Source organism: Lonchura striata, chromosome 4 (genome assembly GCF_046129695.1).
Source record: "Lonchura striata isolate bLonStr1 chromosome 4, bLonStr1.mat, whole genome shotgun sequence".
NCBI lineage: Eukaryota > Metazoa > Chordata > Aves > Passeriformes > Estrildidae > Lonchura > Lonchura striata.
This window is the reverse complement of record NC_134606.1, coordinates 2,877,715-2,901,254: the sequence shown is the minus strand read 5'-3', so window position 1 is coordinate 2,901,254 and position 23,540 is coordinate 2,877,715. Positions and strand designations below refer to the sequence as shown.

The 23,540-nt window shown below is 55.2% G+C and overlaps 1 protein-coding gene and 1 long non-coding RNA gene across 4 annotated transcripts in view; one reads left to right on the top strand and one right to left on the bottom strand.

Moving 5' to 3' along the window:
• LZTS3 (leucine zipper tumor suppressor family member 3) overlaps positions 1 to 16,497 on the bottom strand; it is a 57,088-nt gene extending 40,591 nt beyond the window's left edge. For both annotated transcript variants that reach the window (XM_021526819.2, XM_021526824.2), the window contains exon 1: positions 16,282 to 16,497. The gene's annotated coding sequence lies outside the window, so the exon portion shown is untranslated. The remainder of the gene's footprint in view (positions 1 to 16,281) is intronic.
• A 23-nt stretch (positions 16,498 to 16,520) lies between these two features.
• On the top strand, positions 16,521 to 23,078 carry LOC116183546 (uncharacterized). Of its 2 annotated transcripts, none has more exons than XR_004148185.2 (4): positions 16,521 to 16,597; positions 19,766 to 19,904; positions 21,184 to 21,285; positions 22,738 to 23,078. It is a non-coding gene; the product is annotated as an uncharacterized LOC116183546 (long non-coding RNA). The 2 variants fall into 2 exon arrangements; XR_004148184.2 differs by having other exon boundaries at positions 22,735 to 23,078.
• The last annotated feature ends 462 nt before the right edge of the window (positions 23,079 to 23,540 follow it).

Here is a 23,540-nt window from a genome sequence, read left to right as displayed (position 1 = left end):
CTAAAGCATTAAGTGCCCCCATTGTCTCCCAGGAACGCAACAGAAAGAGCTGTGAAAATTCAAATTGTAATCTGGAGGTGCTTCTGTTCATGATTCTATAAAAAACAAAAACAAAATGAAAAAAAAAAAAAACCCAAAGCCCAAACAAACAAAAAATTAAAACAAAAGGAAAAAAAAACCCAAATAAACAGAAAAAAAAAATCTCCTAAACCCCCCAAAAAACCAACCCCCCCAAAAATGCACACCATGCAACCCACCAACCATCTTCATATTTTGCTAAACTAAACGAAACCTGGGAGTTTTCCACGCTGAGCATGGATTAGCTGTCATGAAAGCAGCTAAATCTGCACGGTAGGACAAGAAATTCATCTCCAGCAGGAAGGTGGGATGGTGGGGAAGGGGAGATGGGGGCTGATTTTTTGGGCAAGCCGTGGGAAGGAAGAGGCTGCTTATCCCACGAGGAGATGCTGAAGGCCCCAATTCCCTGGTCAGGACTGGAGCAACAGCGTGGTGCATCCCAGGCCACCCTAAATGTGGTTTTCCCTGGACACAAGGAGAGGAAACACTGTCCCAGGGCCCAGCTGGAAGCTGCAGAAGTCCCACGATGTCACTTTTGCAGGTGGAGGGGTCCCAGGAGCTCCAGGGGATGTGGCCACCACGCTGTGCTATGATGCCACATGGTTCTTAGAGCCAGGAGGGAAGAAAACTCGGGAAAAGTTTTCCATGATTTGGTGAGGAGCTTTAAAACTTGATGCATGTGCATTTAGAGTAGGGGGATCACCCCGGGGCAGAGAGACCTCTGGGTGCTCAGAGAAGTAACAGGCAGAGCTTGGGAAAAACATCTGGAGGGGCTGGAGAGAGTCCAGGGAAGGGAAAAGAGATGGGGAAGGGTCTGGAGCAGCTGAGGGAGCTGGAAAAAGGCTCAGCCTGAAGAAAATGAGGCTCAGGAGGGACCTTGTGGCTCTCCAAAATTCCCTGACAGGAGAGGGCAGCCAGGGAACAGGGACAGGATGAGAGGGAACAGCCTCAAGTTGTGCCAGGGGAGGTTTAAATTGGATATTTGGGAAAGTTTCCAGCCCAAAAGAGTGGTCAGGCATTGGAAAAGTCTGCCCAGGGCAGTGGTGGAGTCCCCATCTCAGGGGGGATTTAAAAGCTGTGTGGATGTGGCACTTGGGGACATTGTCAGTGCTGGCCTTGGCAGTGCTGGGGGAATGGGTGGACTGGATTGTCCTGGAGGGATTTTCCAACCTGAACAATTCTGGGATTGTCTCTGTGCATGACTTCTTGCTTTGTCTCTCTGGCTCTTGCTGCTCACCCTGATCCTGCTGCCCTCATCTCCTCATCCCAGGAAGCACCACCCTGTGAGGCTGGCACCTGTTTGCCTTGGAAAAGGTCTTTTTCTTTATTCTTTTTCCTTTTATTTATTCTTTTACCTTGGAAAATGTATTTTTCTTTTATTTATACTTTTATTTATTCTTTTGCCATGGAAAAAGCCTTTTTCTTTCATTCCTTCTTCAAGCAAGGCACTGCTGAGATGCCTCTGTGGGAGGAGGGAGAAGGCTTAAACCCCCCCAAAATATCAGTGGTGCTAAAAATAGCCAGGCTTTTCCCGCTCACATTGACTCAGCCATCACAAACCACAAACCATCCTTCCCTGCTCTGCTCCAAACAGAGCCTGTTTGTGTCCAGAGTGACCCTTGGGGACACTGGGAGGGACAGCCCTGCCCTCCTGCAGGGCTGCTGGGGTGGGAGAGGGCACTGGGCTGTGTCAGCAGGCAGGGGGGAACCCTCTCCTGGCATTTCCTGGGGTGTTTTTTGGGGCTCAGCCCTGCTCCTGGGGGTGTCTGCACCTGCAGGAGCCTCCCCCACTGGAGTTAGGGGCCCAGTAGGAAGTGGGACCTTGTGTCCGTTCCCACCCCGCAGGATTTTGGGTGGCTCTGGTTTGATTCCCACTCCCTCCTGCAGCTCCAAGTCCTCTCCCAGCCCTTCCCGAGTGCCAGAGCTTTAACCCCACGTGGGAACAATTCAAAATACCTTTCTCAAAAAGCCTCACCTAGTGCTCCCAGCTCAAGAACAGAAATGAAGGGAAAAAAAACCCAAATTATTCTGGAGGTCTGTCCAGCTGCCTTTGGGATCACAGCCAGGAGCAACACGACCTCTGAAAGCCACAGGGTGACCCCAGGAACCCTCACAGCCACCAGGGAAGTGGTGACCACAGCAAATGGGGCAGAGGAGGGGCTCCAGGGTCCTTTGGTGCCCTTTTCCCTGCAGGAGACATCCCACCAAGAGCTGTGCCCTCTCCAACACCCAGATCCTCATGATCCTAACCCAACATTCCCAAAACTCTGCACTTTGGTCACTGGGGCCCTCTCCCACCAAGAAGGTGCAGAAGGATGTGCTCACATCTCCCCTGCTTGCTCCCACCGGAGCAGACCCCCATCCCAGAGCTGGGGTTAAAGGAAAGGTTCTCACTGATATTTTGGGAGCTGTTTCCTTCCCCTCCCCTCCTCTAGAATAGCTTTTTGTCTTTGGGTTTATTTTCTTTGTTGCCTTATAAAGGTTTGACCCTGGCGTGCTTTGAATGGACCGGGAGGCAGCATTGAATTTCTCCTGGGATGTGGCTGCCTCGGGCAGGGGAGGGAGGGGAGGGAGGAGGGAATTTCATTGTGTCCAACCTTGCAGAACTTCGGGGAGGAAAAGCAGAGGCTTCTCCTGCTGCGGTTTCTGTCTGCTGAGCCTCGTGTCCCCTGCCAGCTCCTCCCTGGGCTCAGCCCCTCCGGCCACCCCCACTCGTGTCACTTGTCCCTCGTGTCACTTGTCCCTGGCAGAGCTGGAAATTGGGATATCCACCCCCTGGCCAGCTCCATCCCAGCCAGGTCTGACCCAGGCTCTTCAGGGGTCTCCACCCCTCGGCTGCAGCTGAACAAAGGCACCACAAAACCCCTGTGGACCCCACAGGTGGAGGCAGCTGCTTCTTGTGTGTTTGCAATGCTTTAAAATAAAGAATAAAAGCAGCTCTGGTTGATGATCACAGCATCACAGAAGTCACAGAATTCACAGAATGACCAGGTTGGAAGAGACCTTCAAGATCATCGAGTCCAACCCAGCCCAACACCTCACCTCAACCCTGGCACCCAGTGCCACATCCAGGTTTATTTAATCACATCCAACGATGGGGACTCCACCACCTCCCTGGGCAGAAAATTCCAGAACTTTATCACTGTTTCCATAAAAAACCTTCCCTAACATCCAACCTGATGTGGCCTCCTGAGCCACCAAAGGGTCTTGGAGAGCTCAGTTTTCTTTGGGGCTCTCTCTTTTCTGCCCCAAATACTTAAGAACCAACACTGGCAACCAAGGCTGCACTTATTGGCATTCTGGCTCAATAAAGACATGGAATTTACTCCACAATTCAGTTTGCAATTGGCCATATCAGCTCTGTGCTGGACATTCACAGATGACTGGGAGGAAGCGACTTTTAATTTGATTTTACAAAATTAAAAGTAGCAAAATAACTGCAGCAGCATTGCCTGTCCTCAAGCTGGAGATCAGAAAATCGCTGATAACAATGAAGTGGGGGAAAGAAAAAAGCTCAATAATTTCTGTTCTGGCTTCGGAAAAAGCAGGCTGATGTTCTCATGTTGCACAGGGACAACGAAGTGCTTTCTAGTCCATTAGTAACCCAGGAAGACACTAAATGGCATGGCCTGAGAAGAAACATTTTTAAACAGCGGGTTCAGATTAATTTGCTCCCAAGAGTCCCGTGGAAGCAGGATGAGGAGAGGTATGGACTGCTGCTCATCCTCTCTAAGAAGTCCTGGGATTCCTCTCAGATCCCAGAGGAGTGGAAAGATGATCATTACAGGGCAATATTAAAAAAAAAAAAGAAAGAAAGGGGTGGGGAAAGAAGAATTGGAATGATGCAACTTAGCCTGGTAGAAAGGGATGCAGGATTCGAGGGATGGAGCGTGGGAAGCTGTCAATATAAATAGATGGCTCATATAAAAACAGCATTTCACAGACTCCTTCAGCCTCGCCAGGGGCAGGTTTGGATCAGGTGACCCCAGCAGCACCACAGATGGAAATGTGCCCCTGTGAGGAGCTTTGGTTTGGGGTGTGGTTTAACAGATGAGTTATCCCAGAACCAAGGAATGGTTTGGGTGGGAAGGGACATCAAGGCTCATCCCATTTCTAACCCTCTGACATGGGCAGGAACACCTCCCACTGTCCCAGGTCACTCCAAGCCCCGTCCAGCCTGGTCTTGGACACTCCCAGGGATCCAGGGGCAGCCACAGCTTCTCTGGGCACCCTGTGCCAGGGCTGCCCATCCTCACAGGGAAGGATTTCTTCCTGGTATTTAAGGTAAATCTGCCCTCTGGCAGTTTCTAGCCATTCCCATTGTCCTGTCACTCCCTACCTGCCCTTGATGTCCCTCTCTTTTTCTCACAATGGGGAGTGCTGGATCTTGACTGGATCCCAAGGGACTGGGACCAGGATGATCCTCCCAGCCTCCCTCCTTCCTGTGCAGCTGCTGCTTGGAGGAAAAGGGGCCGGGAAGATGAGAATCTCCCTGATCCCATCCCATTTCCCCCTGACCATCAGAGCTTTTCAGGGATGCCTCCCACCCAGAGCTGTCTTTGGATCCCCCAAAAGGTTTGCTGCCATCAGAGGACACTCTCCCTGATACTGCCTGCTCCCTCCTCGCTCATTCTAATGCTGTTTCATCCTCCAAGAATTTTTGGCAGGGAATTTTCAGAAGGGAATTACGACCTCTGAGAAAAGCTGCTTCACTTGGTTTATCTTTAACCCAGTGTTTGAGTCATCTCCAGTTGCATTTTGAGGTAGAGCGGAGTCACATCCCTTCACCCCATAAACAGAGACTTTAACCCATTTTAGACCCTGTAATAGCTACTCTGGACATTTTGGTGGCTCTGACACTCCAAGAGTTAGAAATCCCTGCACCAGGCTGTGGTTCCCCTCTGGAAGCTCCTCTGCAGCTCCACCAACCACCGGGATACCTGCGGAAGGTGCCCCTGGAGCAGGAATCACCTCGCTGCTGCCATTCCCACCTCTTCCCTGGGACACGCTGGCCACTGGCCACCCCCAGGGAGGCAGAATCCCCCAAGGCAATTCATGCCAATTACTGCAATCAGCTAATTAGCGAACAAGATCGATTCAAATGAAGTTGCGGTGTCAACAGCTATTATGCAAGCTCGTGTTTGCCGGAGGAAATCCATCCCGAGAGTCCTGGCGGTCAAAAAAGTCCTCGGGGGTGGGAATTGAGGAGAGGTCAAAGGGATGTGGGGGTAGCAGGGAAATTAAGGGGGGAAAAAAAACCCAGCGCTGAGACAAATTAAGGAGGAAAAGTGTTGAGAATGGGAAGTGATCCAGATAAACACAAAGGGGATGATGGAGAGGGATGATTCCCATCCCAGCCAGGTTGGGATGAGGGGGAGAAGTCAGATCTTCACTGGGGAATTACTCGGCCTCCTCTGTAGGGATCCCCCAAAGGTTGGAAGCAGGCGGAGCTTCTCCATCCTGGAAAATTCCAGGGTGAAACACCCTGGGAAGAGCTCGGTGATCCCGGCCACAGGACACCCACCAGAACCAGCTCCCTGGTGAAAACCAATTGCCAATTTTGGGAGCCAGTGGCCAGCCTGGGCTTGCTTGGGATGCAGCGATCTCCCGAGGGGAATTAGAGCCAGGCCGGCTCCATCATTTCTCCTTCGGGAAGCGCAACCCTGGAGCTGGATGGGGCCAAGTGTTGGGGAAGATGAAACAAGAAAGCCTTATAAATATGATTGCCTGGCAAGAGATTTAGGAAATACAGAGCTTGAAATGGTAACAAGTTTTGAGATACCAAACCTTAGGTACTGCACAAGTAGAAAACAACAGTACAGCCAGGATGAAGACAATCCCCTCTCTGGTTGAACAATGCCCTCACCTACAGATAGGTCCAAAGGTTAAATGGAATGTTCTATCTCACTCCCCAAAATGTTTGGGTCATCCCACACCTGTAACCCTCCCCTGAAGCATCAGGAGTCTGTGACCCCATTGGCCCAAGTCTTGTTCCAGCCCACCTTGAAGCCCCCTGATAAGGGGTCCCTGAGGAGCCAGACGCTCTCTTGGAACTCCCACCCTCATGGAACTCCCACCCTCATAGAACTTCCACCCTCATGGAACTCCCACCCTCTTGGAATTTGCACCCTCTTGGAACTCCCACCCTCCTGGAACTCCCACCCTCTTGGAAATTCCCCTCTCTTGGAACTTGAACCCTCTTGGAACTTGCACCCTCTTGGAACTTCCACCCTCTTGGAACTCCCACCCTCTTGGAACTTCCCCTCTCTCCTGGAGCATCATCTTATCTCCCTCTACCCTTGCCTCTCCCTTCCCCCATGCCCTCGGGCCTGCCACATGTCGCATCTGGCGACCCCAAGCAGGGCCTTTCACCCTCTCTAATAAACCAGATATCCTAAGAGCAGCCTTCAGAGATCTCTCATCTCCAGCCATCCAAACCGTCCTGGAGCCCAACATCCCCACAGCCGAGGGTGGGACAGCGGGAGCCGGAGCCTGGTGCAAAGCCAGCAGAGACATCTGCTAATCCTCCCCTAAGCCCGCTGGGATGGATTTAAAGGGTGTTTTTGTCGCTCGCCCCCAGGATCAAGATCCTTAGAGGATAAGCATCCAAAGGAAATGAAGGGATTCTTCTCCCCGCAGTGGGGCACAAAAAGTGTTATGTGTAGTAGATATAATTCGCGCCCTTCCTAATATAAAATATGTGATATTGAATATTTGTTGGAGTATACACGTTTGTATTAGGAGTCCCCCCCACCCTCGCAGGCGAAACCTGGTGTATGTTAAACCTGATTTACAAGTGAAAGGATGTGGCTTGGCCAGGAGATGGGAGATGGGCCATGGCTGGAGAGATACGGGAACCCCAGGCACTGATCATCGGGTGAACGACCAGAGATGGATATCATGGAAACCCTCAGGCAGATCGTTCCCGTAAACTTCATCAAGGAATTCAACAACTCCGGACACTGAATCATTCTTCTTCACCATCAAAAATGAAAATCTTTTTAACCTATGGACTCTGAATGGAAGACTGACTGCTGAAATCTTGGCCTCAGGTGGAATTTTCCCTATAAAAACCACTTGTGCCAGGATGGAGGTGTGAGCATAGGAGAAAACCTCTGCTGAGGCTGACTCCTTGTCACACACCCAGGGTCGATCCCCGGGCTCGGCTCTGTTCTTTCCTTGTGGCTGGCTAGATAGAATTTGATTGCAAAACAAATATTTTATTTTTTCATATAAATTTGGCTGGACAAATTTTCATGAATAACAAAAGGGAGAAGCGGCTCCTGCTGGGATGTCCCTGGGAGATGTCACCTCCCCCGTGCTGTCCCTCGGTGCACAGGGATGCTGCCCTGAATTCAGGCTCGGGAGCTGCCAGATGCCCTGGTTTTATCCCAGCAGCTGGCCCACAGAAACATTATCCGGCAGCCCAAAGCTCTGCCTGCCCTTTAAACCCTGCAGGGGTGCAGAATTGCTTTGCACTCCAAAGGGTGGAGAACCGGAGGAAAGGGTTTTCCCTGGTTTCTGTCCCAGTCAAAGCCGTAGTTGGGGCTGTAACAGCGTGTCCTGCCTGTCCTCAACTTCTCTTCTAAGGATGAGAGGGAAGACATCAATGGATCAATGGGAAACTTTATTAAAAAAGGAAAAATCAAGTTTTCCAGCTTTGAGGTGTAACCTCTGAGCGGTGGCGGCATCCACACAAACGCTGGGATGGCTGTGCCAGGAACGTGGGCACTCACGGCACCCAGGGATGGCTGGGGTGACTCGCAGGGTTGTGTTTTTAAAACCAACAGATCCCTTCTAGCGCCTGAAATCCCGCACCTCCGCCAGGAGGAAACGTGTGGAACAAAGACACGCCACCATTAATCAGCTCTGGAGCTCGGGGCTTGGCTCGGGGACCTCTTCCCAAAACCACGTACCCACCTCCCACGGTGCTGGGCACAGCCCTGCCCTGCCTGGAGCCGGGCTGGCTGCTCCTGCTCACCCCGCACATGGCACCAGAGGGAAATAATGGCTCCTTTCTTTTCCAGCTATCAGGAATGCACCACACCTGGTGCCCCTCGGGGAGTGTTTGCTGTCCCGGCGGGCGCCAAGGCCGGATTGTTTGCCCGGGGATTTTTTTTTTTTTTTTTAATGAAATATTATTATTAAAAGCTAATTTGGGCCCCTGAGAGCGTGGAGGGGAAGGCAGAGCTCTTGGCTGGCACTGAGGAATGTCAACAGGCTGGGGGTGGGTTTGGCTGGTCCCAAAGCCCTCCTGAGCTGCAGGAGATGAGTTTGTCTGGGCTCTGCTGGAAAACAGAGAGGGGCATTGCCACACATGCAGGGGGCACATTTACCACTTCAGCCACAAAATCGGGGTTTGAAATACCTCATCCTCATCCCCAGATTAGCTCCCAGTCTGTTCATCCCTTGGGAGGCTGCGGTGCAGCCTGGCAGAGGGAAACTGAGGTTCAGGAATGCGCCAAAGACGGCACCGAGTGCCAGTAGCAGGGAACAAAAGAGATTAAAAACTTTCCACTTGGGACTCAACAGCTCTAAAAACACTCCTGTGTGTTGGGGACACCCTGATCCCCAAAAAGCTCCAGCCCTGGGGTTTGGAAAAGCACCAGGAGGGAGGAAGACTGGGGCAGGCGGGAGGAAGAGCGCAGCAGATCGGAGGAAGGAGAGGAACAAGGTCCTGCTGTGCAGGGGCTGGCTGGGCACCAGCTGGGCAGCAGTGATTTATTATTTACATTCCTGGAGGAGCTGGGAGGACATCAGGCTCTCCCTGAGCCTGGCACTGTGCTCAGCCTGCTCCTGGACACGGGAGTTTATGTCCTTGCTGAGCTGCACTGGGTGGAGATGTGGATTTTCCTAGCAGAGACCTTTTGAGAAACGTATTTGTTGGAGGAGGGAGAGATTTGAGCCAAGAACAGATCCTGGTCTTTCCAGAGCCCCCCTCCCCTGGGCAGGGACCACCAGGGACCCCCTCCCCGGGGCAGGAGAGCCTTGGGGTGCAGGGACCTGTGGGGATGCAGCTCTGCCCGTCTCATCCCAGCATCCCTGATGATTTTTGGGGATGTTTAAAACCCTTTCTGCCCTGGTGTCTCTGGTTTCTGAACCACCTTGAGCAGCCATCCCAGCCGTGTGCAGCCTGGCCAAAACAAACATCAGCATGTCCCTGTCCCCTGTCCCCTGTCCCCTGTCCCCTGTCCCGTGTCCCTGTCCCCTGTCCCCTGTCCTCTGTCCCCTGTCCCGTGTCCCTGTCCCCTGTCCCCTGTCCCCTGTCCCCTTGCTGTTCCTGGCAGTTCTGGAGGCAGGAGAAGGTCTGAGGTGAGGCAGGGGAAGGTCTGAGGTGAGGCAGCTGCTCCTGCCATCCCAACATCTCCTCTGGGATGTCTTGGCTGCTCCTCCAAGAGCTTGCCAAGGGCAGAGGCGGGCACGGAATGAAGGCAGCAGCCCATGGGGAGTGCAGGAGCCTGTGCTAGATCAGCGGATATAATTAGAAAAGCAGGGACAAGGAGATGAGCTCCTGCGCCCAAAAGCTGGGCTGGCTTTCCCAGCTCCAGCAGCTGGGCTAAGAAAAGCTCCGACCTCCCCCTGTGCCATGGCTGGGAGCACAGGGAGGAGCTCCCAAATTCCAGATTTTCCAGGGATGGGGTGTCTACAGCCACTCTGGGGGACAGCCACCACCATCACCTTGACCAGTCAGTGTCCTCCCGCCCCCTCAGCTGGGCCCACCACGACTGGGCAGTGTCTGCCCCCCAAAAACACTCTCTGAGTTGACTTTGCCAACCAGCTCCATGTCCAGCTTGTGTCTCCTCATGTTTTGGTTCAGGCAAGAACCCCCAAATGGCCCCCAAATGGGCCCAAAATGACAAAAACCTCTGGTGGTAGGGAGATGGTGGATTTGTATGGGAACATCTCCACCAAATGAGATGACAGACTGGGAGACTTGGGAGTGTTCAGCTTGGAGAAAACTCTGGGGAGATCTTCCAGCACCTTCCAGTGCCCAAAGGGCCTCCAACAGAGCTGGAGAGGGATTTAGATGGGATATTAGGGAAAAATTCCTCCCTGGGAGGGTGGGGAAGGCCTGGCACAGGGTACCCAGAGAAACCCCTGGATCCCTGGAAGTGTCCAAGGCCAGGCTGGACAGGCTTGGAGTGACCTGGCCTAGTGGGAGGTGTCCCTGCCCATGGCAGGGGGGTGGAATGAGATGGTTTTAAGGTCCAGACCAGGAAATCCCAACCCCCCAAGCCAGAGTTTCCCCATGGAAGAAGGAACTGGATGAGAGATCTCCATCTGCCAACCCACCTGGTCTCCTCTGGCAACACTGACCCCCTCTAACAACTCCCAAAACCTCCAAACTCACCTCACAGCAAGGATTTAATAGGATTTAGCAAGAGGGGAACCCTGGCTATTTGGGCAGTGCAGAACACACCTGGGCAGGCTGGGGCAAGCAATATTCCTGCTGGATTTCTGGGAGATACCCAGCCGGATAGGAGAGGAAGGGATGGAGGGAACATGGAGAACCAGAGAGAGAGACAGGCTCTACAGCAACAAATCCTTGAAATCCTGAGCCCACAGAGAAGATCAGTCCTGTGGGTGTTCAGGAGAGGCACGTGGGTGCAGGATGAGACCCAGCCTGGTGCACTGGGCTCGTTCTCACCTCCCCTCCAAAACAAACCGCCCTCATCCCATCCTGCTCCCAACTTGTCCCTGGCAGGCATGGATCTGTTGGGCATCACCCCACAGACCTTCCCAGCAGGGAAGCAATTCCCTCCAGTGCTGCACAGACAGTCAGTCACTGCTTATCCCAGCTTTTCATTCCTGCTTTGGATCATTATTGGTATTCCTGGTGCTGGGCTTCCAGAGGAAAACAGATCTTTGGGCCACATCCCAAGGGATTTGGTAAATTCGTCACCCGCAGACGCACAGATATTTATTTAAAAGCGCCTCTTGTTATGTTACTTGGCAACTTCTGAGCCCGTGTGTTTCTCCAGCTGATAAATATTTGTGAGGTTGGTTGTGTGAAGAGCAGCATGTGTTAATGATCTGATTGCCTTTTTCCCGGGCTCCCTGTGAAGGGAACGGGCTCCGTTGCCCCTTGGTGGAGAAGGAGATGGAAGTGCTGGTCACCAGTGGCTGGACACGAGCCCAGCTGTGCTCAGGTGGGCAGGAGGCCAAGGGCACCTGGATTTTTTCAGGAATGGGGTGGCAGCAGGGCCAGGGCAGTGCCTGTCCCCTGTGCTGGCACTGCTGGAGCACCTCCTGTCCTGGGGAAACTTTTGGGCCTCTCCCAACAAGACCTGGAGGGGCTGGAGAGAATCCAGGGAAGGGAACAAAGCTGGACTCAGCCCCAGGAGCAGCTGAGGGAGCTGGGAAGGGGCTCAGCCTGGAGCAAAGGGGGATCAGGAGGGACCTTGTGGCTCTGCACAGCTCCTGACAGGAGGGGACAGCCGGGGGGTCGGGCTCTGCTCCAGGGAACAGGGACAGGAGGAGAGGGAACAGCCTCAGGCTGGGCCAGGGGAGGCTCAGGTTGGACAGCAGGAAGAGTTTCTTCATGGGAAGGGTTGCTAAGCATTGGAAAGGGCTTTCCAAGGAGGTGGTGGATTCACAATCCCTGGAATTACCCAAGGAATGACTGGATGTGGCACTCGGTGCTCTGGTTTCATTGGGGTGGTGCATGGTGGTGTTTGGTCAAAGGTTCACCTTGACCAAAGGTTCACCAAAGGATCACCTCAGTGATCCCAGAGGTGTTTTCCAACCTGAGTGACTCTGGGATTCTGGGATTACACCTGGAGCATCCTGCTGGCTCTGGAGCACTCGCTGGCCTGTGATCAGGATTTGGCCCTGGAGGAAAGAGAGGCTCAGAATGGGCTCAGACAAAACTCATCCTTCTGACTCAGGAACCAGAAAAAGCCAACAGGACCCACATCTTCATCATGGGGTTTTGTGAGATGGAAACTCAGCCAAAATCCCTGAGAACCTGACTGCCAGCCCTGCAGCCCTGCAGGAACTCCTGCGTGGCTCAAGGGGACTTTCAGCTCCCTCTGCCAGGACAGCCCTTGGCTCCAGCCCAGCCTGGATCACGAGGCAGGAGCCATCCCAATTTTCTGACAAGCCTTAACAGTTATCTTTGCTTTCCTTGCTCTTTAGGGACCTCCTTGGACCTTCCTGCCACCCATGGTGGGGCTCAGCCTGCTCCTTTCCCCCACGGAGGTTCCCGGGGCTGTGGGGTGATGGAAGAGCTGAGTTTTGGGTGCTTTGGGGAAGCACCTGGATTACTGCAGGATCTCAAGGTGCTGTGTCCACCTCCAGGATGGAGCATCACAGCCCACCTATGGCTCCTGTCATCACAGCCACCGTGTCCTGCTGGAACCCTGGGATCCTGGAATGCTTTGGGATGGGAGGGACCAGGGATGCCACTCCCTAGACCAGGTTCCTTGGAAAGGGCTCCACAACCAGAAGATGAATCTGGGGGCCCAGCAAGGCTTTACCCGTGCAGCAGAGGTGTGGGGGAGCCAGAGGGGTTGGGGGGTCCCTGCCTGCTCCCCAGTCCCAGGGACAGGGGTGTCTGGGCTCCCGGCCTCGTGCCTCCATTTCACTTTCAGATCCCTCAAATAATAACCGTGTTTGCCAGCTCCTGTGACAGGAATGACTAATGGGAAAGATCCTCTGTGAAGGGAAACAAGAAATCTCCTCGTTTCACCCTTTCTTTGCTGGATTTCTCTGACAGCTCCGGGAGAAAGCAGATTTTTAGCCCTTCAGCAGCTCCAGCAACACCCTCTTAACTCTTAAGCTTCTCTGTCGGGATATAACTCCATTGAGAAACTTTTTTTTTTTGCAGCCAGTTTATCCACATTCCTGCTTCATCCACATGGAGTTATCACGCAGCGGGTGCCTCCGACTGCCGATGCAACGTGGTTTTCACAGTGCATGTGGAAAACACCCTCCCCATCTGCCTGGTTTTTTTATTTTTTTTGCAAGTCAGGGGACCTGTCTTTCTGTCTCTCTTCCCGTTTTTCCTCGGGATGGGTGATCCAAGGTGGCGATGGCAGCAGCAGGGGATGCCCGGGGCTGATGCTGCAGCCCCCAGGGACGGGCTGGGGGCTCTCCCGACCCCACCTCTTGTAGGACAAGCTGCTGCTCTCTCCCAGGTGTTGGACTTTCAGCTGCTTCTTTCCCTGCTTTTTTTACACCTGAGGGGGCTGGGGGTTGATCCCTTGGGACGCCAGCAAGGAAGAGTTGGAGGAGGAGGGGATCCCTTCCCTGCGTGGAGAACTGAAGCCGCACAGGCACCGCGCCGCTTTTAAATGCCCCGGCGAGCCAGCAGGGGCATTTCAATTTAAATTTCAGCCCCTCCAGACATTCCTCCTCTGCCCTGTTGCCATCACAAAGCCGCACTGGGGACAGAGTGCCCGCTGCCCTTGCGTGAGCCCGGACACGGCAGCCGGGGAGTCGCACCGCTCCGGCATTTCCACGCCTGTTCTCAGCCCGTTCGCCTCGCAGCCTTTGCAGAAAATAAATTCCCCAGCCAGGCTGAACTCGGATGACAGCATCGCTGCTATATTTAGCCACGGCAGATCGCCGCTCCAACCGGGGCCACACATAAACAAACCCCCGGCGCTCGGAGCCCGCCTGGAGAGGGCACGGCCGGGGGATGGAGCAGCCTCCCAGTCCTGCCTGCCCCGAACTGGGGGTGCCCCGTGTCCCCCCGGAATGCCAGCACCTCCCTGGAGGGCTCGGCGCTGGCACAACCCGCCGGAGCAGCTCTGAGGATGAAGGATGTGCCGGAGGGTGCTGGAAGCAGAGCGCCGAGAGATGAGGGAGCTGCCAAAGGTGCGAGTGGCATCCCCCGGCTGGGACTGCACCCGCTGGCTCCCAGCTGGAATTCGGCAAGCTGTCGGCATCCCCCACCTCCCGTGGACTGGGCTGTGGGGCAGAAAATGCCAGAAAATGCCCCGCTAGAGCTGTGCCCGCCCTTCCTACCTCCACTGCACATCTCCCTGCAGCTTTCCTGCGGGCCTCTGCCTGCTCCTCTCCCTGCCCGACCCTCTGCCGCGGCCCATGGGGCTGTCCATGGATCCATGGGGCTTCCAGGGGATCCATGGGGCTGTCCATGGATCCATGGGGCTGTCCATGGATCCATGGGGCTTCCAGGGGATCCATGGGGCTGTCCATGGATCCATGGGGCTGTCAATGGATCCATGGGGCTGTGCATGGATCCATGGGGCTGTCAATGGATCCATGGGGCTTCCAGGGGATCCATGGGGCTGTCCATGGATCCATGGGGCTGTCAATGGATCCATGGAGCTGCCTGGGGATCCTGGGGCTGTCCATGGATCCATGGGGCTGTCAATGGATCCATGGAGCTGCCTGGGGATCCATGGAGCTGCCTGGGGATCCTGGGGCTGTCCATGGATCCATGGGCCTGTGCATGGATCCATGGGGCTGTCAATGGATCCATGGAGCTGCCTGGGGATCCTGGGGCTGTCCATGGATCCATGGGGCTGTGCATGGATCCATGGGGCTGTCAATGGATCCATGGAGCTGCCTGGGGATCCATGGGGCTGTGCATGGATCCATGGGGCTGTGCATGGATCCATGGGGCTGCCCGGGGATCCATGGTGCTGCCTGGGAATCCATGGGGTGTGGAAAAAGGGAAGAGGTTCGGATGTGCAGCAGGGTCCGTGCCTGGCTCTCTGGCAGGCCTTGTCCTCCTGCCCCAGCTCCCCAGGTGAACGAGAGGATGGGGATGCTCAGGGGGTGCTCAAGGAATGCCCAGGGGGATGCCCAGGAGGGTGTGGAGCATCCAGCAGCCCAACACCCTCCTCTGGAGCGGAGGGATCATCTGGCCTGGGGGACCGCTGGCAGCCACAGGTCCCCAGGGCAGGCACAGAGGGTCGCTGCTCCCCCCGGGCACACCCAGAGCCGCGGACGGGGCTCTGCGCTGCACTGCAGCAGCTCCAGCCCCGCTCTCTCCCGGGGAGCTGGCAGAGGGGATGCCCACCTTCACCCTCCCTCCACGGCAGCGCCCGCTCCGCCTGCTCCGAGCCCGGCTGCCGGGCCAGCGAGCGGGATGAGCCGCCGGGAGCATCAACGAGGGGCTCCTGTCCTGATGGGGATGGGAGGAGCTGGGAGGGACCCCCGGGAGCATCAGCGAGGGGCTCCTATCCCGCTGGGGGTGGGAGCAGCCGGGAGGGACCCCCGGGAGCAGCAACGAGGGGCTTCCGTCCTGCTGGGGATGGGAGCAGCCGGGAGGGACCCCCGGGAGCATCAACGAGGGGCTCCTGTCCCGCTGGGGGTGGGAGCAGCCGGGAGGGATCCCCGGGAGCAGCGGGCAGTGCGGTGGGCGTGCACCCACGGCCTGGGGACCGCGGTGGGCGCTCCATCCCTGCAAAGCCCCCGAGGCAGCGGTGCCTCCTGGGGTGATGTCCCAAGCGGGGATGCCCGTGTCGGGGTGGGGAGGAAGGCTGGGTAGCCACGTCCTCGCCAAGCCGGGGAGGGAGGCATCGGCGGCTCCCGGGGTGAAGCCTCAGGCGGGGGAGCCCCTTGCCATGACGTCCCCCCACGTCCTCCCTCCCTCCCCACCGCCGCTGCTGGGCGAGGGCCACCCAGCACCGAGGCAGATGACATAATTCCCAGCAACTGCACGTTAATCACTCGGCCGCCAGCAAACCTCCTCGCCGCGAATCCAACCCCCAGCCCCAGCCACCGCTCCCCTCCCTGACATCACTGCCGAAGAAATAAAGAAATAAAGAAGAGAAGACGAGGGAAAGGTGACGAGGGGGGGAATAACCTGGCCCTGGCACTGGCACACAAGTCTTGCCCCCCCCCGCCGCTCCTCCCCGCCTCGCACTCTATTTTTGGGTGCTGTCACATCCCAATGGCCCCGCGGGGCCAAATCCAGGCAGCTGCGACTTTAGGCACAAACACGGCTCCCTCCCCTCCATCACACCCGAAATCGGCGCTGGCAGCCCATCCTCCCCCCCCACCCCCTCCCCAAAATCCTCCCCTCCCCCTCCCCAAATTACATCTGGGTGGGTGGTTCAGGCGCGCGGAGCTCCAGCATCAGGTCCCCCAGCTCGCTCTCTGCGCACCCCACCTCTCCCCACCCCCAGGAGACCCCCTCTCCCTGTCACCCCCCACCCCATCCCGCCTCCCCCTTCTCCCAGCGCCTCTTCCCAGTTCCTCCCAGTCGCTTCCCACCCCGAGCCTTACTCTTGGCGGGGATGCTGGTGCCCGGCAGCGACGGCAGCAGGAGCGGCCAGGGATCGGGCAGGGATCAGGGATCGCAGCCGGGCGGCCGCTGCCGTCCGAGGGGTCTCATCTCATTTTGTCCTGTGTCACCAACACACACACACGCACACACACACACACACACATTCGCAGCCACGTTTCCCCCCCCTTCTTGCGGCAAACGGCGGCCAGCCCCGACCCCACCCCCTGTCACAGCAGCAGCCTAACAGCGAGGACCGGGAGGATGGAGGAGGATCTGCTCGCCTTCCCTTTAACTCTTCCCTCGCCACCCCCCCAGGTCAGGGCTCTGTCCCCGCGGAGCTGGATGGGGATGCTGGGATGCTGCTTGCGCCTCCCTCCCCTCCTCGCCTTCCCCCGCAGGGCCCCGGGATGTTTGGGGTCTGCCGGTGCCCTGGCTCCGTCCCCCGCATCCTCGTCGTGCCTCATCGCCCTCGTGCCCCCCCAAAAAAGAGCCCCGAATGCAGCTGAGCCCTGACATTGCTGCAGGCGGTGGGGCAGGGGGTGTCTCGGGGGCACAGCCGGGGTCTGAGGGGCACGGGCAGCCCCTGGGTGACAGACCAGGCTGGGGGTAGTGGGAGCCAAGTCTGTCTGCCTGTAGCCACCATGAAAATCCCATTTTGGTCCCTATTTGCCCCCACTTGTAGGAACAGAACCCTTTGGGGTGGAGGGGGCACAACCTGAACCCCTGGGAGCCTCCAGTGGGGGTGGGATGGGGATGTAAAGTCGTTTTTGGGAGAGGAAACATCTCCCATCCCACGGAGAACCCAAGGAGCCGAGCTCACAGGGGGTGGGGACAAACTCCCCAAATCTCCTCTTACACTGATGAACTGAAAAAGGAACATCCAAATGGCCAAGGGCTGAAGGCAGGGCAGCCCCTGACTGTGACACTGCACCGAGTTGTCTTCTCCAAGGAGAAATGAGAGGTGCCAGCAGGAAAAGGGAAAGCTCACGATGTCCCTGCTCCCAGTTCAAGTCCTGCAACACGCTCTGCTTCTCCCCTCGGCCTTTCCATGGATACACGGATGTTACCCCGCTCCTGCTCATCTCTCCGGAGTCCCAGGAGGCAGGAAAGAGGCAGGAATTGCTGCCACTGAATTCTGCAGCTTTCCAGGGAAACGGCAGGGCGGGTAATTAATTATTCCTGCTAATAGTGCCGGACAGGCCCTCGGCTGCTCCCCCAGAAACACAGGCTGTGAGTATCTCCCTGCACAGGTTGTTGCTGACAGCGCTCCAGGGGCTGTGTGTGATCCTGCTTGGATGGAAAGGGCAGCTGAGGCTCCCTGATTTACTTACAGCCTGTCACCTTTGAGGACCAGGATTAGACCAGCTGGACAAAGCCACCTCTGCTGTGGGTGGGGTTCTGCTGCTTCCCACCAGCACTGCCAAGCAATGCAGCAATTTAAGTCCAGCATGGAAAACGGAGGGGTTCTGTCCTGTCCTTCCTGGGCAGCCTGGTCTGATCTGAGCCTGGAAATGCAGCCTCATTTGGGAGTCATGCAAGGGTAGGAGGTGTCCTACAGGAAGCTCATGGAGATTTTTGTGTTGCTTCAGCTTCAGATGAACCCTACTCCACCAAGATGAACCCAGCACACACCTCCAGGATTGAGCTGCACCTGATGGGAGATGAGCTCCAGCTGCCCTCTGCAAGGGACACTGGAGTGCTCCTGGGCACCCTGAGGGGATGAACAGGAGCCTGCACGTGTCCCCCTCCCCAAAATGGGTCATGCCTAGGCTGGGACAGGTCCAGTTTTGGAACTGAGAATCAGAATCCCAGAATCATTTCAGTTGGAAAAGACCTCTGAGTCCAAAAGTTAACCCAGCCGTGCTAAGGAGAGACGCTCTGATGGTGTTACAGTTCCACCAGGCCAGCCCAGCATGCTGTCCCCAGCTGCAGCTGCCCATGGACACCCAAGGAAGACTGAAACAGGTCAATATTTCCCCTTGGCACTCTCCAGAACCTCCAAGGGAGAGGTTTTTGCCATGTCCAGACATCCCTGGGAGCTGAGAACCCTCAGTGAGTCCATCCCCACCGCAGGGTGCTGCCTCCTCGGGTGTGTGAAGCCCAGAGCCTGTAGGACACCCCCATTCCCTCCCATCCCAATCGCTGAACCTTTTGATAAGGATTATCCCGGGTCCAGCGCTGGGGCTGCAGGATTTTCACCTTCCTCCTCGACACCGAGAGCTCGCAGATGCAGATTCCCCGCGGGATGAGCTCTCTCTCCTGATGACAGCACTCTGCCCCACTCCTCATCCTCACCCTGGCCCCGCTAACATCCCCAGTGGACTTTGTTTTCCCTGCTTTGCCGAGTGTTTTGTGTGCCTTGCTGCGGCGATGGCGCTCCAGCCGTCAGCTTGCAGCGAGTCCCCGGGAGAAGGTGCCAACTTTAACATATGCCTGAACAGTTCTTTTCAGACATATACAAACTGGAACAATGCCTCGCTGGGAATATGCTTGTTGGTGCAATTTGCCAACTGTGGCTTCAGATCTGCTCTTTTCAGCACGCACCGACTATTTGTAGACGGTGCAAAAGCCGGGATCGCCGCGCACGGATGGGGGCTCTGGAAAGCTCTCTCCAGGCATGCAGGAACCAGCAGGGAAGAGAATCAAGGGCTGGAAAAAGACCTCTGAGTCTCACAAATAATGACCAGATCAAACATTTTGCTTCTGAGAACCTCGGTCCTTTTTTCTCTTTGCTTTAGGGAAGCCAGCACTGATTTCTCCACTACCTGAAGCGTGAGCACGTTCTCACTTTGTGCGAGCAGGACTTTGCTCAGCTCACCCCATTTCCTGGGTTCAGACATCTCCCAGTGCTTCCTCCATCACTGGTGTTCACCTTCCAGGTAGGACATCATCGGGATGTGACCCTGGTGCCACTCAGGGTGTCACTACTCTGTCACCCCCTTGGAAAAAAGGGCTGACCAACCTTGGCTGGACGTTCCCCTAACTCCTTCCCATGGGTTTGCAGACACCACGGTGATGTTTGAAGTAAATTTGGGAAGATGACAACAAAGTGAGACCGGGGTTGTGGCCAGGGAGGTGGTCAGGCTTTCCAAGCAGTGGTGATGAAGCAGAGGAATTCTCTCCCCGGCACCGATGAGGACGCAGCTCTGCCCTTGCCCACGTGCCATCCTTCAACTTGCAAATTCCCAGGGCAGGGATCACATCCTGTTCTTTGCCCATGGGACAATGGATGTGGAGGTGCCCACGAGCCAGCCCAGGAGCGGGAGGGTCAGTGCTGAACTCCCCGTTCCCCATGGAGCACTGCCAAAGGCCTAAGTGTTTGAGGCAGCAAATCATCAAGGGACCATTGTTCATAGCAACCTTGGTGGAAATATTTGTGTGTGTGTGTGTGTGTGTGTGCTGGCATCCAATTTGGCAATGGTTACTCAGCACAAGTGGGCGGCCTGTCCCTTTCTCTCAGCTGGAGCCTCCTCCTCCTCACAGGGACCCAGAAGAGGGATGAAAGGAGAGCAGATGGTTTGGGGGTGCTCCGAAATACCAGTGCCAAGGGCTGTCTCATCATGGCAGGCTGAACATGCTCGAGAGCAAGGAGGTCCCTCCAAGGATTGGGGAGGTGCAAGAGGTCTGTGAGCAGTTCTTGGGGATATTGATGGTTTTGTTGGATTTTGAGGAGAAAGACCAGAAATTGAGATCTTCGGGGTGTCATGTCAAGAAGAAGAAATATCTGGGGTATGGGGTTTTGTATCAGAAATTCTCTTTAAAAGTCCAAAGGAATTTGAGGAGCTGATGCTGGAAATGGGCTTTGGGCAGGGGCCTGGAGTGACAGAACAAGGGGAATGGCTTCCCACTGCCAGAGGGGAGGGTTAGGTGGGATATTGGGAAGGAATTGTTCCCTGTGAGGGTGGTGAGGCCCTGGCCAGGGTGCCCAGAGAAGCTGTGGCTGCCCCTGGATCCCTGGCAGTGCCCAAGGCCAGGCTGGACAGGGCTTGGAGCAACCTGGGCTGGTGGAAGTTCTCCCTGGCCATGGCAGCGATGGGATTAAATGACCTTTAAAAGACTTTTGCAGCTCAAACCAATCTGTGATTTTATGCTGAAGGGACCCTGCTGGCTTTGCTGGCAAGAAGCCTCAGGGCTTCCTCCAGGTGAGGATCCAGGGTTACAAGCCTGGTGAGCTGGCCAAGGCAGGCACGCTCCAGGTTACCTCCTCTTTCAGCACCACCCCAGATCTGTCACAGTCCTTCCACGGAGAAATTCCCATTGAAAGCTTCGCTGTTGCTCTCATCCCTGCAAAAGTGAATGGAGAGATTTGTTCTGACCTCCATCCCCCTCCACAGCTCCCGGCATTTCGCTTTGCTCCAAAGCAACACTCTGCTGCTAGAATCAGCTGAGATGAAACCGAGCTGGCTCCTACACACCTTGGAGCTCAGGCAGGGCTGCTTCCCACACAGTGTCTTTCACCCAAATTAAACAGCTCCCAGCTGAGCCCTGCCATCCATCACGCCAAGCTGCAGGCACAGCTCGGGTTTGGCAGCTTTTACACCTCTGTGGGTTCAGGTTTTGCAGGGAAGGAGCAGGGACCTTTCCTTTGTGAGCATGTTCCAAGGGGTCTGCAGCCTTGGAGGCTTTGGGACATCCTTGGGATCACGCTGGGGTCAGTGGGAGGCTGATTGTTGTTAAAGACAGCCAAGAGCTGGGCACTGAGGGCTGTTCTGTCGGGAAGGAATTCTTCCCTGTGAGGCTGGGGGTGCCCAGAGAAGCTGTGGCTGCCTCTGCATCCCTGGAAGTGTCCCAGCCCAGGTTGGACAAGGCTTGGAGCAACCTGGGATGGTGGAAGGTGGAAAGCCCCAGGTTGGAACGTGATTATCTTTAATCTCGTGACTCTCTGATTCCCTGATTTTCAGGCTGCAGTGCTGGACATTCCTGGGTGCAGACTGGCCACTCCTGGGGCTGTCACTCCTCGAGGACGTACTGCTGACCACACCCTGCTGCCCACACCATGCCAGGTGAGCAATCCCAGCTCCTTGTCTGCGTTGGTCTGAGCTCAGTTCAGTTTTCCAGGTGGTGCCTGAGAGCTCTGGATGCTTCCCGGAATATCTGAGGCACCTACAAGGGGGAGGCAGACATGGAATGGGGTCTCCATTGGGATCACCTGTGATGGAGACCCTTGCTGGAGACAACGCTGCCTGTTTTGAGATTGAGGTCAAAACCTCATTGAGTTGGGGTTTTTGTTGGATATTGGGAAAAATCTCCTCACTGAAAGAGTGGTTAATCATTGGAAGGGGCTCCACAGGAAGTGGTGGAGTTGCCATCCTTAGAAGTGTTCAAAAAACGAGATGTGGGGAAATGTCTTAGTGGGTGTGGTGGTAGTCAGTCAAAGGCTTTGATCTGGGAGGTCTTTTCCAACCTGAGTGATTCTGTGGGTTTAGGACAAGTCTAGGACAAGTTTCCATCTATTTGAGGTGGGAAATGGAGCTTGGGCCACCTCAGCTCCCTGTGCCAGGCACATCTGTGTCCGTATCCACACTCATGCCAGATAGTCACAACCAGTTTTCCTGTGGACCCCCCTGCAGAGAGGACTGATTCTTGGGGTCATTTTAGCACCTCTCCCCACACATCTGAGTGGCAGAAGAACATCTTCCAGCTCCTTAGTGTAGGCTCTGGGCTCTCCACATCAGCCACTTCAGCCAGGTGGAAATCTCCGCCTCTCTGCCACAGAAAGGCTTCAGGGGGAAAACATCATTATCCCGATTTCTACCTTTTTTTGGGATCTGCTTCCTTGGCTGGCAGATCCTCCAGCCCCTCACAGTCTGCTTGCTGGAGAGCAGCCTGGGGGAATGACCTTGGCCTCAAATTCCACCAGGAAAGTCCCCGTTGAACAAGGCTGTTGTCAGAGTCACAGTTTACAGGCATCCCAGGCAACCGCCTTGGGCTTTTTCCAGTCCTCCAGGGAGAAGCACAGTCCCAGAAATCAATAACTGAGTTCTTCTGAAAGTCAGCAGGACTCTGGCGTGACCCAAACCACTCTCTTCAGTACTTTCTCTCTGCTGAAAGCAAAGAAAGGGTCCCTGAAGGGGAGCAGCCCTCTGTCCCATCCCCAGGGGTTGGTTTGCTCAGTGCCCACTGTGTCCCATCCTTCTGGGCACTGACTGCCCAGTTCCCCCCAGAATGGAGCCAGGCAAGGGGAGCCAAGCAGGCTTTGAGGGAAAATAACTTCATTTTTTAGTGGAAACAGCACCCTGAGGCTCTGCTGAAGCAGGGAGAGCCAATCCCTCCTTGTGAGCCCCCAAAATTAATTTCATCTTCAGATATTCTCCCTCACTCTCCTTAAAATTAGGATTTCTTTCCTGACTCCAACAGCAATAAACACCCAGACCCTCCCACATTTGTGTTTCCCCCTCCCCAAAACACCCATAACTTGCTTAATATTAATTTTATATTAATTCCTCTCCCAGCAGTGCTTTCTCCACATATCTGGACTACAATTACTGACTTAGGAACTCTTGTTCTCCTGCCTTATTCCTGCATCTCCCAAAAAAAAAAAAAAAAACAACCCAGCATAAAACAGCAACTGAGGACATCCCCTTGATGCAAAGGCACCTCCTGATGTTGGGACACCACAAAGTCAAAGCTGAGGCTGACACATTCTCCTGCCCAAGGACGGGAGCTGGGCTTGGAGCCCAGAGAAGATGTTTCCCTGCCATTAATGGGATGAATTCATGCACAATTTGTGAATGAAGGTGACCAAGAGGCTGAGGGATGCACCGGCACAAGAGCTCCACATCCCACCAAAGGTTAGTCCTGCATCCCCCTCCTGTGCCTGCGCTTCCAAGGGAACAAAGGAAAAATGGAAAGAGCTCAGGAAAATGCCAAATTTTTAATGGCTTGAGAAAGCTGAATCGTGGCCAGAGATGCAGAGAGGTCGGATGGGTTTGTGCAACAAGGGGGAAGGGGTGAGTGGCTCATGGACTGACCCCATTTGTGCTCTGAAGAACTTTTGGGGGCTTCATGGCTTTGCCAGAGGAGCTGGGAAAAGGCACAGGGAAAGGCAAGGATGGGAAGATGGAGCTGCCTGAATTCCCAAGTTCACCCGTTTTTTAGCAGTGAGGGTGTTCTACCAGCTGGACAACTTACAATTGGATCCTCTCCCAGTCTTTAAACTGAGCCCATCTGTGTTTTTAAATACTAAGTTTAACCCCAGAAATGATGATACAGACAGAAAAAAAAAAAAACAACAACCTATTAGCCACTTTCTGGAAAG